We start from the raw sequence: 14,247 nt of genomic DNA on the forward strand, positions 1-14,247 counted from the left end.
ATTACTGTGTCACTTTATTATACCAAGACAATGTCGTCAACGAAAACAGATGTGATTTAGTGACGGCATTCATTGTTGCAACTAACTGGTTAATAAGTATTAAGGTATTGTTTGTACAACAGACTGCATCGGTTGCTGTAACAACTTATTATGTGCTCTCCGGTGGCTAATAAAGATTTATTAGCGAAATAAAAATGATCGCGCAAAAGACTAAGACATAATACCAAAGACGTCATTGCCGAAATGACGATACGTGTACATGTTGGCCCGTTTTTAGTGTGCGTTTTAAAGTGTAATTAACTTCAAATTAGAGGCATATATAATAAAAAATAAAAAAATGAATCGGTGTTAAGCATCAAGAATTTGCACCTCGTGAACACCAACAGAAACACCAACAGAGTATTTTATTTTGTGTACGCACTCGGTGAAATATATTGCGAACCAAATAATTATCCTGTACGGAAACTACAAACCAGCCAAGCTCCCGATTAATGTCGCACTTCACAATTACTTGCATGGATTCGAAATTATGTCCCTTGGGCGATTTAATGTCAACTTAAATTATGGTTTGGGCGGTCAGAGTTGGCCTCGCCCATTAAGTATAAACAATGAAAACATAGTCCTAGTCCTCATCTAGAGCAACTTCGTAAATTATCACTCACTCGAATGACTTGACAATTTTTCTTAATTTCTCAAGCATAACATTACAGGTTAACCTTACTTGATTAAGCCAAATTACTTCGTTATACTTGATTTTACATTTCAAAAAGTTACCATGATTATCCTTTCGTTATGCCACCTAAAAGTCTCAGAAGTCTTTAAAATTGAAGCATTAAAGAAATAATTTCGCGACAACAATAATGAGCTTAGCTTATAATGAGCGTGTTGGACAAATTGGGGCCAGTTTATTTACTAAGACTTAGAGTATGTCAAATACACAACGGGACTAAAATAGCGACTCGCACAGATTTCAAGTTAGTACTCTCTGGATTTTTTGCCCAGATCTGTTTAACTGAGTTATTTATTATGAACAACTGATGTAGCTTGTTTGAATCGAACATTAAAGTCATCCGATATTCATAGCGTAACTAACACTGCGGCCAAAGCATGCATTTCCAGTAAATAAATAGAAGATTCACGAGAAGTTATATTATACACACATTGAATCTCAAAGAAGGACCCCAAAGGAGCGGGAAAATAAGTCATTATACTGACGGTGAAGCACGGGGCGAGATTTACAACCGCCACACCCGAAAGTGAATGGTTAATACATTCTTGAAATAAAATCTCTTGGAAGCACACAAAGCATCCGATCTCGGATTGATTTACAGTATTGATACGTGAAGTCAAAACCGCTTAACATATAAGTACTTATTTTAATGGTAGTCACAGTTGGAATGGATAACTCGAGTAACTTGTATATATTTTTGATGGTTCAAACAAAGTACAACCAAATTTTCACTAAATGATTAAATTAAACTATAACTCCTAAACCATTGACCGATCACAAATTAGCATTGCTATGACGGATCTGAAGAAATATTGTATTTAAACTGTTATCTGAATACACACTTTAATAATGTCTTGACGAGTTAGATAAGAAAGCTAACAAGTACCTAATAGTATTCTGATCCGTTCTGAATCAGCTAAACCTTTCAATGAACAAGTTTATTTAAGATTCGCGACGATGCAAACTATTTGATCGAGTTGACAGTATAGGAAATTCAGTTATTGTTGTATCACATTACTTACCTAGATTGATAAGCTTTCCCGGTGCGAATGCGCCAACACCTCCGACAAAACCACTTTTGTTTGTTGTAATTCCTGTTTACATTGTTGTGTCCAATCCGGGATGGGGTTTTTAAGTTTCTTTTTCAAGTAATCAGGAAACTTAACTGAAACGTGTCTGCAATGAACTGAACTCATATTTTTTTTTTATATTTTTTCATGAAAAGTAAGCCAGACGAATACCTCTATGGTTCACGTGATAAACTTCTCGACAATAGCTATGTATCGGTTTAGTATTTTTTTTTATTCGCTGGCACACGTTGCAGTCGAGTCCCTTCTACTCGGTTCTAAACTTAGACAACGATAATAAATAATCATTCTAGAGGAACATAATTTTGAATTATACTAGTATGTAAATACCATTCTCATACCAAGTCCGCCTATAGAGTTTCGGAAATTACCATCAATACGTTGATACAATAATTCAAAATACTAGAATAAGCTCAGGGACCTGTTTAAACACATACCTTAGCCCATCATAGTCGTAAATTAAAACTATCTTTGTGTCATAATTTCGTTATATTGCAACATATTTGGATGATTCGAACTTTTAGCTAGTAATAAAATGGACACAGTTTATGATATAAAAATATCACCGTGTTGCCATTTGTGACAAATTTTCAGATTTCAGATTATTGGAAGTTACGGCTAAGATCCTTGAATAAAACGGGTTCAAGCAGCGTTAACTTCGACCAAAATCCTGTTAAAATGCGCGAAATTCAAGAGACACAACTCTACAGGACAACCATCAATATTGTCAGTTGCAAATGTTTACCGCCCATACAAGGTCAGGGGAAGGAACTCGGTGGGGTTTTAACCTGTTTGTGGGCTCTCAAACAAAGTGTTGCGTTCATATAAACGTAGCTCAGCTACATAACTTCTGCGATCGTCCTTGAGTCTTTTAATTTGATCGTGAGGAAATTCTAAAAGGTGCAACTAAACATAAATTAGGACTTCAATACGAATATTATATGTACAAACTTGTTTTACAGGTGCATACAAATTGTCATCAAGCTCGACATAAGACTTTAATAACCAAAGATGGATGAGACAGGTACTTAAATTGTACAAATAACACTTTATTTCTTAATTTACTTTTATTAAACAGGGACGTTTATCATGAACAATTACCATTAAGTTCAAATTAAATAAATTTATTGCAGGAACTTTTGGCTTTAATTGAAATGTTTGAATAAGTAAAACATACATATTTGTTTAAGATAAATAATACTTTAGTCAACAGCATAGACGCACGACTTGATCAGGCAATTTACACTTTTCACGATTTATTTTTGTTTTAGATGAAGTTATATTACATGAGCAATGTAACTTCTTAATTGGCATTTAAAAGATGCATTGAACCTACAATGCTCCTTGCGGCAAGCGTGGGAAGTGGGAATATGTTTTCCACACGTAAAAGATGCCCATAGAACTTTTTAAGACATATAGGATAATGGTTTTTTTCAGTGTAAGATCGCAATTTATTTCATCGAGTAAGCAACAAAATGTATTTTTACGAGTGTTGTAGCCACGAGTAGAATATTTACTTTTGGTGTTCAGGAGGAGAATATTTTGCGATCTCATTCTGAAACGAACAATTCTATAGTATATTATATGCCTTTAAAGGACAATAAATGAATTTAATTTTGGTTTGATCTTTTTTCAGAAAAGCGCGCCAAATTGTAGGCGAACATAACTTTGTTTCTGGAATTATGATATATTTGATATTGAAGCCCAGCTCTGTACGCACAAGAACGTGGGAACGGACACAAATTCAAAACAATGTCAAATATCAAATTAATATTTTCAATTATTTAATTTTAAATTACTGATAAATCAATATGAACCACTGGAAATATAAATAATTTATTTATTGTGGTTACTAAATACACAGTTCAAATGAGATGGCAGTATTAGTGATTTACGGTGAAATTAATAAATTATAAGGTTTACAATTATTTTGATTGTCATACCCGTTAAGGTTATTATATCCTGTTTTCGCCTTAACACAGCAATTTCAATTTTGGTATGAACTCTTTTTTTTAATTTGACAACACAGAAGTGTCGAAACCGGCAGTTAAGAGCTATATATTGCTGCAGATAATAACCGGAATCTGGTAATAGGCGTCGACCAAGGCATATCTTTGTCGATCGGGACTATTGAGTGAATCGAATTTCGGGTAGCATTTCTATCGATTTAACCTCTTTAAAGATATTTAGGGAACGCCCAAAGCAGGTAAGTGATCTGGTAGTGTTAATCTGGAATAAAAGCATTGCTTGATAAGGTACTTATAAATAAGTTAATTTCAGTGTATTTTAATTAGTTTAAACATATTTATTTCATGAAAATATACAAATGAAAACAAATATTTAATCGGAAGCTTGAAGCTTATTAAGATCATCTTCTGCTGTAGAAAGCAGTGAACTATATTTTATTGGTTGTCTTCGTGTTTATGTCGCAATGGAGCTTATTATATTGTATAATTATTGAGAAAAAATAGAAAAATGTGTCTGTATTACACGTAACAGATGAATTTTAATACACATAAAAATCAGCAAATAAAACGCAGTGAAATATTCTGGTATATTAGGAGTATACGGAAGAAAGTATTTCAAAATTAATAAAATAAGATATTGCAATTTGGTGACGTTTGTAAACTTATAGCAAACAGAAACCATAATTTTGTGTAAATAACGTTTGACCGAATCACGAACTTGAATTATTTTTGACTGATTATATTCTTGCACCTGAAAGCCATTAAGCTGGTATTAAACGGTTACCATGTAAATTGTTTAATAGGTGATACCATACTTTGGTGTGTTGCCTGTTGATGCAAATCGAATTTTTCTATGGTATGGAAAAATATTTTCAGAGCTCACGATTTGTTCCATTCCCAGGAAACTGAACTTAAACGTTTCTGCAATCAAGCATAACTTATAAAAATGTTTTCTGGAAATGGGTAATCAATGCTTGTTATAGAGGCTTATACCTCTTTGGATTCACGTAATATTAACTACTCCATAATAGTTGTATATTGGCACATTATTATTGTTATTCGTTTGAAAATTATAGTAAACGGAACAAATGTTTAATAAATCCTTCTGATATCAATGATTTAAGTTTCATAATAAATTCGCACGCATACGCTGTTGTCGAGTCGTAGATGAATATAATTTTAAAAAAATATTTTGCTAATTAGAGTATTTTTTGTTAAATGAAAGAAAGACATGAGTATTGACTTAACTCTTTTCATTTCGTTTTTTTCCAAGAAGTAAGTTTGCACTGGTATAAATAAACCATTTCCAGAGCGCCCTCTTCTTTAGTTCGGTCATGACTATGAAATATCAATAAGTATACTGCAACAATTCAATCTACAGTGACAAGCGAAGTTTTGATACATATCTCAGTTCATCTTATTCGTAGATTAAAATTGTCTTAGTGTCATATTTTCGTTATTTTGATGAATTAAACTTTTATCCGGTATTTGAAATGAACACTGAATGTAAAAAACATAAACATCAACGATTGTTTAAAGTGACGGATAAGACCATTGAATAAAGGAGCCAAAGAGCGTTAACTCTAACCAAGATCCTGTTAAAGAGCGCAAGGATCAAGACAAAACAAAAAAAAACACGTTAGAAGAAAACACATCAAAATTACATAAATATCGTCATTGACAAATGTTGACAGCCTATGCAGGAGTACATTAATATCGTCATTGACAAATGTTGACAGCCTATGCAGGAGTACATAAATATCGTCATTGACAAATGTTGACAGCCTATGCAGGAGTACATAAATATCGTCATTGACAAATGTTGACAGCCTATGCAGGAGTACATAAATATCGTCATTGACAAATGTTGACAGCCTATGCAGGAGTACATTAATATCGTCATTGACAAATGTTGACAGCCTATGCAGGAGTACATAAATATCGTCATTGACAAATGTTGACAGCCTATGCAGGAGTACATAAATATCGTCATTGACAAATGTTGACAGCCTATGCAGGAGTACATTAATATCGTCATTGACAAATGTTGACAGCCTATGCAGGAGTACATTAATATCGTCATTGACAAATGTTGACAGCCTATGCAGGAGTACATTAATATCGTCATTGACAAATGTTGACAGCCTATGCAGGAGTACATTAATATCGTCATTGACAAATGTTGACAGCCTATGCAGGAGTACATAAATATCGTCATTGACAAATGTTGACAGCCTATGCAGGAGTACATAAATATCGTCATTGACAAATGTTGACAGCCTATGCAGGAGTACATAAATATCGTCATTGACAAATGTTGACAGCCTATGCAGGAGTACATAAATATCGTCATTGACAAATGTTGACAGCCTATGCAGGAGTACATTAATATCGTCATTGACAAATGTTAACAGCCTATGCAGGAGTACATTAATATCGTCATTGACAAATGTTGACAGCCTATGCAGGAGTACATTAATATCGTCATTGACTAATGTTGACAGCCTATGCAGGAGGAAACTAAGTAAGAACAAACGGGGAATTGAAACCAGTTTGTGAGTGCTTAGCTCAGTGTGTTACAAACATATGCTAGCTACATGTAAGTACTGCATCAAGCATCGTATGTTTTAATTTGATTTCGATGAAAACTAAACTTTAGTCAAAACTTAACGAACATATGTTTCACACGCAAGTAAATTGTTAGACATAATACTTTAAATGCTAAACCAGACTTTACATGGTAAACCAACCTACCAAAGATTGATGAGACAGGTACTTAAATAATGCAAATAACACTTTATTTCTTTTATTTTCATTCTATTCAACAGTGACATATCATCCTGAAGTTCATATTAAATAAATGTATTTTTGGAAATTTAGGCTTCAAGTGAAATGTGTGATCAGGTAAAACATAATTGTTAACAATCCGGGATGGTTTTTTCCGTTTTCAAGTAACCAGAAAACTTTACTGAAACGTGTCTGCAATTAATTGAACTCATAAATTAAATCTGGATTTTTTTTCACGAAACGTAGGCAAGACGTAAACCTCTATGGTTCACGTGATGAGCTTTTTGACAATATGTATCTATCGGCTCATTATTATTTTTTTTAATTCGCTGGCACACATTGCAGTCGGGTCCCTTTTACTCGGTTCTAAACTTAGCCAACGATTGTAAATAATCATTTTTGAGGAACATGAGTTTAAATTAAACTATTATGTAAATACCATTCATATACCAAGTCCGCCTCTGTAGTTTCGGAAATGACTAGTTACCATCAATACGTTAATACAACAATTCAAAATACTAGAATAAGCTCCGGGGCCTGAATAAACACATACCTTAGCCCATCATAGTCGTAAATAAAAAGTATCTTTGTGTCATATTTTCGCTATATTGCAACCTATTTGGATAATACTAACTTAAAGCCAGTAATAAAATGGATACAGTTGAGGAAATAAAAATATCACCGTGTTGCCATTTGTGACAATTTTTCAGATTTCAGATTATTGAAATTACGACTAAGATCCTTGAATGAAAAGGGTTTAAGCAACGTAAACTCAATTCAAAATCCTGTTAAAATGCGCAAAAGTCAAGACTTAACAAATAAGAGACACAACTCTACAGGACAACCATCAATATTATCATTTGCAAATGTTTACCGCACGTGCAAGGTCAGGGGAAGAAACTCACTGGGGTTTTAACCTGTTTGTGAGCGCTCAAATAAAGTGTTGCGATCATATCAACATGTTTTATTTACATAATTTCTGCGTGCGTCCTTGTGTCGTTTTATTTGATTTTGATGAAAATTCTAAAAGGTTCAACTTAACATAAATTAGAACTTCAATACGAATACTATATTTACGAACTTGTTTAACATGTGCATTTAAGTTATCACCAAGCTCGACAAAATACTTTAATAATCAAAGATGGATGAGACAGGTACTTAAACTATACAAATAACACTTTATTTCTTAATATCCTTTCATTTAACAGGAGCATTTTATTATGAACAAACATCATTAAGTTGATTTTAAATAAATTTATTGAAGAAACTTTTGGCTCTAATTGAAATATTTGAATAAGTTAAACAATTTTTTTTAAATAAATATAATTTAAATCAATAGCAAAATAAACAATCTTTGAACAGGAAGATTGATAACTTTTTACGATTCATTAACGTTTTAGGAGAAGTCAAATGACATAACCGACTTTAATCGATATTAAACGATGTTGAACCTAAATGCTCCATGCAGCTGTGCAGTGGGAATGTATGTTTTCCACACGTAAAATATGTCCCTAAAGCATTTTTTAAAGACAAACAGGATACTGGTTTGTTTCAGTGTAAGATTGCAATTTATTGCCCCGCGTGAGCACCAAAAGCTTTATTAATCGAGTTATATAGCTACGTGAGATATATTTACATTTGATGTTGTACGAGGGGACATAATTTGCGATCACTCACGAAAACATTTTTTTATTATATTATATGTCTTTAAAGGATTTTAAATGACATTAAATTGCAGTTCTCTAGACTCTAAACTACCATTTATTGCCCGAGACTGCCACCTATGACTAAAAGGACATTTAAGAACAGAACAGAACACACGTTTTAAGTTTTTAAGTACATCGTCTAAACACATAGAATTAAAGGTTATTTAAGGTCATTTTGCAATGGGCATAATGCTCCTTGTTTGTCGCCATGGAATAAAAATCTCAATTTTGGTATAAAAAATATATTCGCTTTTAACATACAGATATATCGAAGGAGGCAGTTTTAGAACAATTTTTTAGTGAAACTTATAACCAAAATCTGGTGAACTTGGTCACTTAGGAATGTTGAGTGAATCGAACTTCGAGAAGCATCTTTATCGATATGACCTATTTAAAGATATCAAGGAACGCCCAAAGCAAGTTTGTGATTTGATAGTGTTAGTTTGGAATAAAACTATTGTATGTAAAGGTAATTATGAATATATTTTATGTGTCCTGTTTAAAAAATAAACAGATTTATTCATGAAAAAATGCAAAATACAACATACATTTCATATTAATATTTAAGAATTTGACTGGAAGCTATAAGCTTATAAAGATCTTCTTTTTCTGTAGAAAGCAGTTAAATATATTTATTTGGGTGTCTTTGAGATTAAGTCGTAATGAAGCTTAGCATATATATTGATATTAGAAAACAAATATTCAAGTCTATAAAATTTATAATGTGTATTTTGAATAATTATGAAAGAAAAAAAGATGTGTCTGTGTCTTACAGAAAACAGGTGAATTTTAGGTCACATGTTCATAAGCAAATACAACTCGGCGAAACCTTATCGTAGAATCAATGTAGTAGTAATTGGACGAAAATATTTCAGAATTATTAAGTAGATATTACAATTTGGTAACGTTTGTAGACTTTTAGCACACATACAACATAATGTTGTTTAAATGTCAATTGACATTCTTTTTACCTACTGCTTATATTCTTAGTTACACCTGAAATCGCTTACGCTGGTATTTGTTAAACAAAAACAAAACTTTGTCCATGCAAATTGATTTTAATATGTTCAAGGTAATCGTATACATCTTACGAAAAAAAAAACTATATCGTCCCAAAATATAAATTAACTCCAGATATTATGGAAATGTCAAAATCATTGATTCTGAACTATGGGAACAAAAGTAAAAACAGACTACACAATTCCTGAGTCACGTAGTTATACCATGACAATGTCGTTACGAAAACAAGGGTGATTTAGTGACGACATTCATTTTGTAACTAACTGGTTAAGCTGGTGTAAGTTGATACAACAAACCGCATCGGTTGTTATTTCAATTTATCATGCGCTTTCCGCTGGTTTATAGAGATTTGATTTATCAGTGGACTAAACATGGTATTTCGATATATTACGTATTTTTATTAAATTCAAATTTTAGGCATATGATATAAAGATGTGAGATAGCAAGACATTGCACCTCATGAAAACTATGGACCAGATATGCTGCCGAATAATGTCGCAAGGATCCAACTGCACAATGACACTACAAGCACTACGAGTTCGAAATTACACAGTTCTGTTTTTAGAGCGATATTTGTAAGCTTCCGGAGTTGGTCTCACCCAAGTAAAAACAATGAATATAATTTTAATGTATTCTTGACCATTATCTTGAGCAAACTAAATTATCAAAAGCTCAAACTGCTTCGGGCAAATAAACCTTACTTGACTAATCCAAATTACTTTTTTATGCTTGATTTTACATTTCAAGAGGAAGTTTTTATGATTATCTTTGAAAAACTTTCTGAAAACGCTTTAAAATGAAAACATTTAAGTAATTATATCGGAACAAAAATAGTGAGCTGAGTTTGATCCTTGAATAATGAACATATCGGGAAATTAGGGAAAATTTATTTACTAAGACTAAGAGAATGTTTATTACACACCAGGACTAAAATAGTGACTATTACAGATTTTAAGTACATTTATTTTCCAACCCTGTTTGCATTGAGTTATTTATTATGAACTAACTCTCAATAGCACCTGACCCAGCTTGTTTAAATCGTCCAATTTTTATAGCGTCTTATATATATATAGAATCTGCACGAGTAGTCATAAAATACACATATTTAATGTCAACGAATAACCCCAAATATCCGGGAAATAAGTCATTACAAGTACGAGGTGAGTTAAAAAAGCGCCACACACTGGTACGTGAAGCCAAAAAGATAAAAGTTAAATAAATATATATATATAATACTTTAATAATGATAATCGTTGTGTATCGGTTCAATATCGGCTCATTATATGCATTATCGTTTAAAATACAACAAATGGAACAAATGTTCATTGTATCCTGTTCATATCAATGCTGGTTATAAACTTCCAATGCGAATGTTTGTTTACTGATTGGAGAATTTTTGTTACATGAAACAAGGCCATGATCATTGACAAAAATATTTTCCCTTTCTTTGTTTCAAGAAGAAGGAAAATATGTACTAGTATATATATAAAGAAACCCAAAAGCCTGCCTCTATGTTTTCGGTCATGACTGCGTTATAATAAGTATTTAAGTATAACGCAACGATAGAAACTACAGTGATAATCCCAGGAGCCCGCTTCAACAAATATCTTGATACATCTTAGTAATCCTTGAATGAAACGGGTCCATGTAGGTTAAACTTTAACCAAGAATCTGTTTTCAAGTCAAACACCAAACAAGAGACACAACGCACCATGACAAAGCACAAGTTAAAACCATCAATATCGTCATTTTCAAGTGTTGACCGCCTAATCAAGGTCAGGGAAAACTAAGTAAGAAATATCTGGAGGTTGAAACCAGTTTGAAGCTTCGAAAATTCTTAAGTCCCTTATACAGTGTGTGTATACCACGTGATAAATTGCGTCATACATGCTACGTCGGAAGGCAATATTTTGCTTCGAATGAAGACTTAAAACAAAGATGACTTCACTATTTCTTCACTATTTTAGATGAAACATAGCGCAGTCTACGCCTATTACGGAGCCCTTCCTTCGGTCTTTTACCAGAGTTTGATAGAAAGTTTAGTTTCTTCAAACACTTCGAAAAACCTTTTCACAATACGGCCGTCTGACGGAGCACTATCAAAACATTATATTTGAAAGAGGTTTGTTGAAGTGTTTGAGTAAACTAATCGTCTAATCAAACTCCGGTAATAAAACGAAGTCGGGGCTCTTTGAGTGGTATAGACTGCCCTTTGTTTTATTTAATTTGGTGTAGTAAAAGAAAAGTTATCTTTGTTTTAAGTCTCTATTTTTATGCAAAATGTTGCCTTCTGACGTAGTATATATGACGTAATTTATCACGTGGTATACACACACTGTTATAACAGGATAAAGCTAAGTTCACTTTTTTGTTTTTCAATGGACTGCGTAATATTTACTTGTTTTATACATAAGATAGGAATTATCTTTATGATAATCACACTAAACCATTTTTCAATTATCAAAATTCAATTTAAGTACATTTATATATTTTGGCTCATTGAAATAAGCTACTTAAGCCTGATTAGCTTAAGAAGTTTCTAGAAATTGGGGCCAGAGTATTGGGATTAAACAAACACGTTTAAGCTGCAGGCAAGTACTCCTCCCGTCCTTTATCGCGCCTAGTTTTAATTTGACTGTTAAAAGAATTGAAAAAGGTACAGCTAAATACTTGTCATTGCTTTAGTTTCAATATATTAACGAATGTTTGTTAAACATGAATGTAAATTGTCATCAATATAAAACTTTAAATGCTAAACCAATATCTACATAAGATGGATGAGATAGGTACTTAAATTAAACAAATAACACTTTATTCATTAAACAGGGACGTTTTATCCCTCACGAATATTATCATGTTCATATAAAATAAATTGAGTAGGAACATTTGGCTTCCATTGAAATGTTTGAGTAAAATCGTCCTATAATTGAAATAGATAAACTGAACTCGAGAGCAACATAAAATCCGTTTAAACAGAAATATTAAGACACGACGATTAATTACTAATTTAATGAAGTCTATTTACATAAGCGATGTTAAACGATGTTATACGATGTGTGACCTGCAAGGTCCATTGGCTTTTATTTAAGCCCTTCTTAAGTCTTCCAGCGTAGTTGAAGTCCCTCTATAGCTAGCTTAGAAAGGGGGAGCCTGTGCTTTCCTCACATTAAACATGCCCATAACATATTCCTGAACGTGAGGAAAACACAGAAACCCCTCCTTAACTAGCTTGAATGGGACTTGAATTATGCTGAAAGGCTTAAGAAGGGCTGATGGAAATGATTGCATTTATTGTTCTCATGTCTGGCAGATAGTGCCACCTATGGTGCATTACCCTTTAAGGTGACTGTTGCACTAATTATAGTGTTTATTGTTTGTCGCATTGCCACAACATCTCCAATAAGGTGTTCGTAATTTGTCAACAAAGAAATGTCGTAGGTGGTACTTTATAACATTTTATTATTGCAAATAATAACAAAAATGGTAATAGGCGTCAAACAAGGCAAATCTTGATTACTTAGGAATGTTGAGTGAATCGTACTTCGGGTAGCATTTTCATCGATATGACATCTTCAATGATACGCCCAAAGCAAGCCATGAGTTGATAGTGTTAACTTGGAATAATATACTTGTATGAGAAGGTAATTATAAATAAGTTCATTTCAGTGTATTAATGTTGCACTTTTGTAAAGCTTGTATACTTTTGGCACACATAAAACATAATGTTGTGTAAATGTTTATTAACCGAATCACTAACATTTGAATTTGTAAGATACACCTGAAAACAATTTAGCTGGTATTTGTTAACTTAAACAAAAAGAATGTCCATGCAATTTGATAGGAAGATGACACAGTACTTTGAATTTTGACCAGTGTATGGAGAATATTTTCAGAGCTCAAGATTTGTTCCATTATATAAAACGATTAACAATTTGTTAGGCGGCCATTTATTACCCTTTATTCATTTCTTACCCCATAAAATATTAAAATGGGCGTACCCTCGCGACTGTAATATTTACCTTGAATATTTGGTACAAAACAATTGTTATGACCCAAGTCCCCAATATATATAGATACGAAACATATGTGTGGCCCGCCCCAACAGGACCCTTATTTCTAAACACACCTTTGTTATATTGCTGCCGCGTCGGCGTTCGCACTTATGTACGATGCTATCGGAATGTATTTATAAAATCATGTATTACAATACGAAAGCTAGTGTTTGCATTATCGAAATCTTTTTAAATAATGTACATATCGCATATAGCAATCCTGAACAAATATTCCAACCGCTGGTATACTTTTTTTAATTCATTTATGCTAAGGTTATAGTATCAAGTTTGCAATGGTATAAATTCGGAACATGTTATCCGATTTTTAGAAAACAAATAGCCTTACGCGGTAATTTCCCTTGATTAAAATTTAAGCAGCTTATTTGTTTATGCATTAATAAATAGATTCAGTCATGAAGAGGCAAATTTCAAACGTAGGTTCAATTATTAGCGTATATATGTAAATTCCATTTTCTGCACTTCTGGAATCCCAAACACCAACATGGCGGCCTGCTCTCGCGTGCTATGACGCTGACGTCATTATTTTGCGACGGAATTCGGGTAGCGACCATGGTAGGGTAGAAGTTTGATTCGAAACTCAGACCAATTCTTGGTAGGTAGTCGTTTCTGTGTAGAATCTGCCGATTTTATAGCAAATTTGGGAATACGACCATCGTCCGGTAGCTGGGTTTATAAGGCGTTGCCATCTTGGTTTCGGGTCGAATCTTTTAAAGATACTCCCTAATAAGATTTACCACAATTTATACAATTGTTATTATTTACCCAAAGGGTTGCATCGATATCTAAAACAGTGGTTCTTATGAATGATACTGTGTGTAATTTGAAAGAAATGTGCAGAAAACACGGTTTTTCTACATTATGAGATGATAGTTGATC

Source organism: Mya arenaria, chromosome 7 (assembly GCF_026914265.1).
Source record: "Mya arenaria isolate MELC-2E11 chromosome 7, ASM2691426v1".
NCBI lineage: Eukaryota > Metazoa > Mollusca > Bivalvia > Myida > Myidae > Mya > Mya arenaria.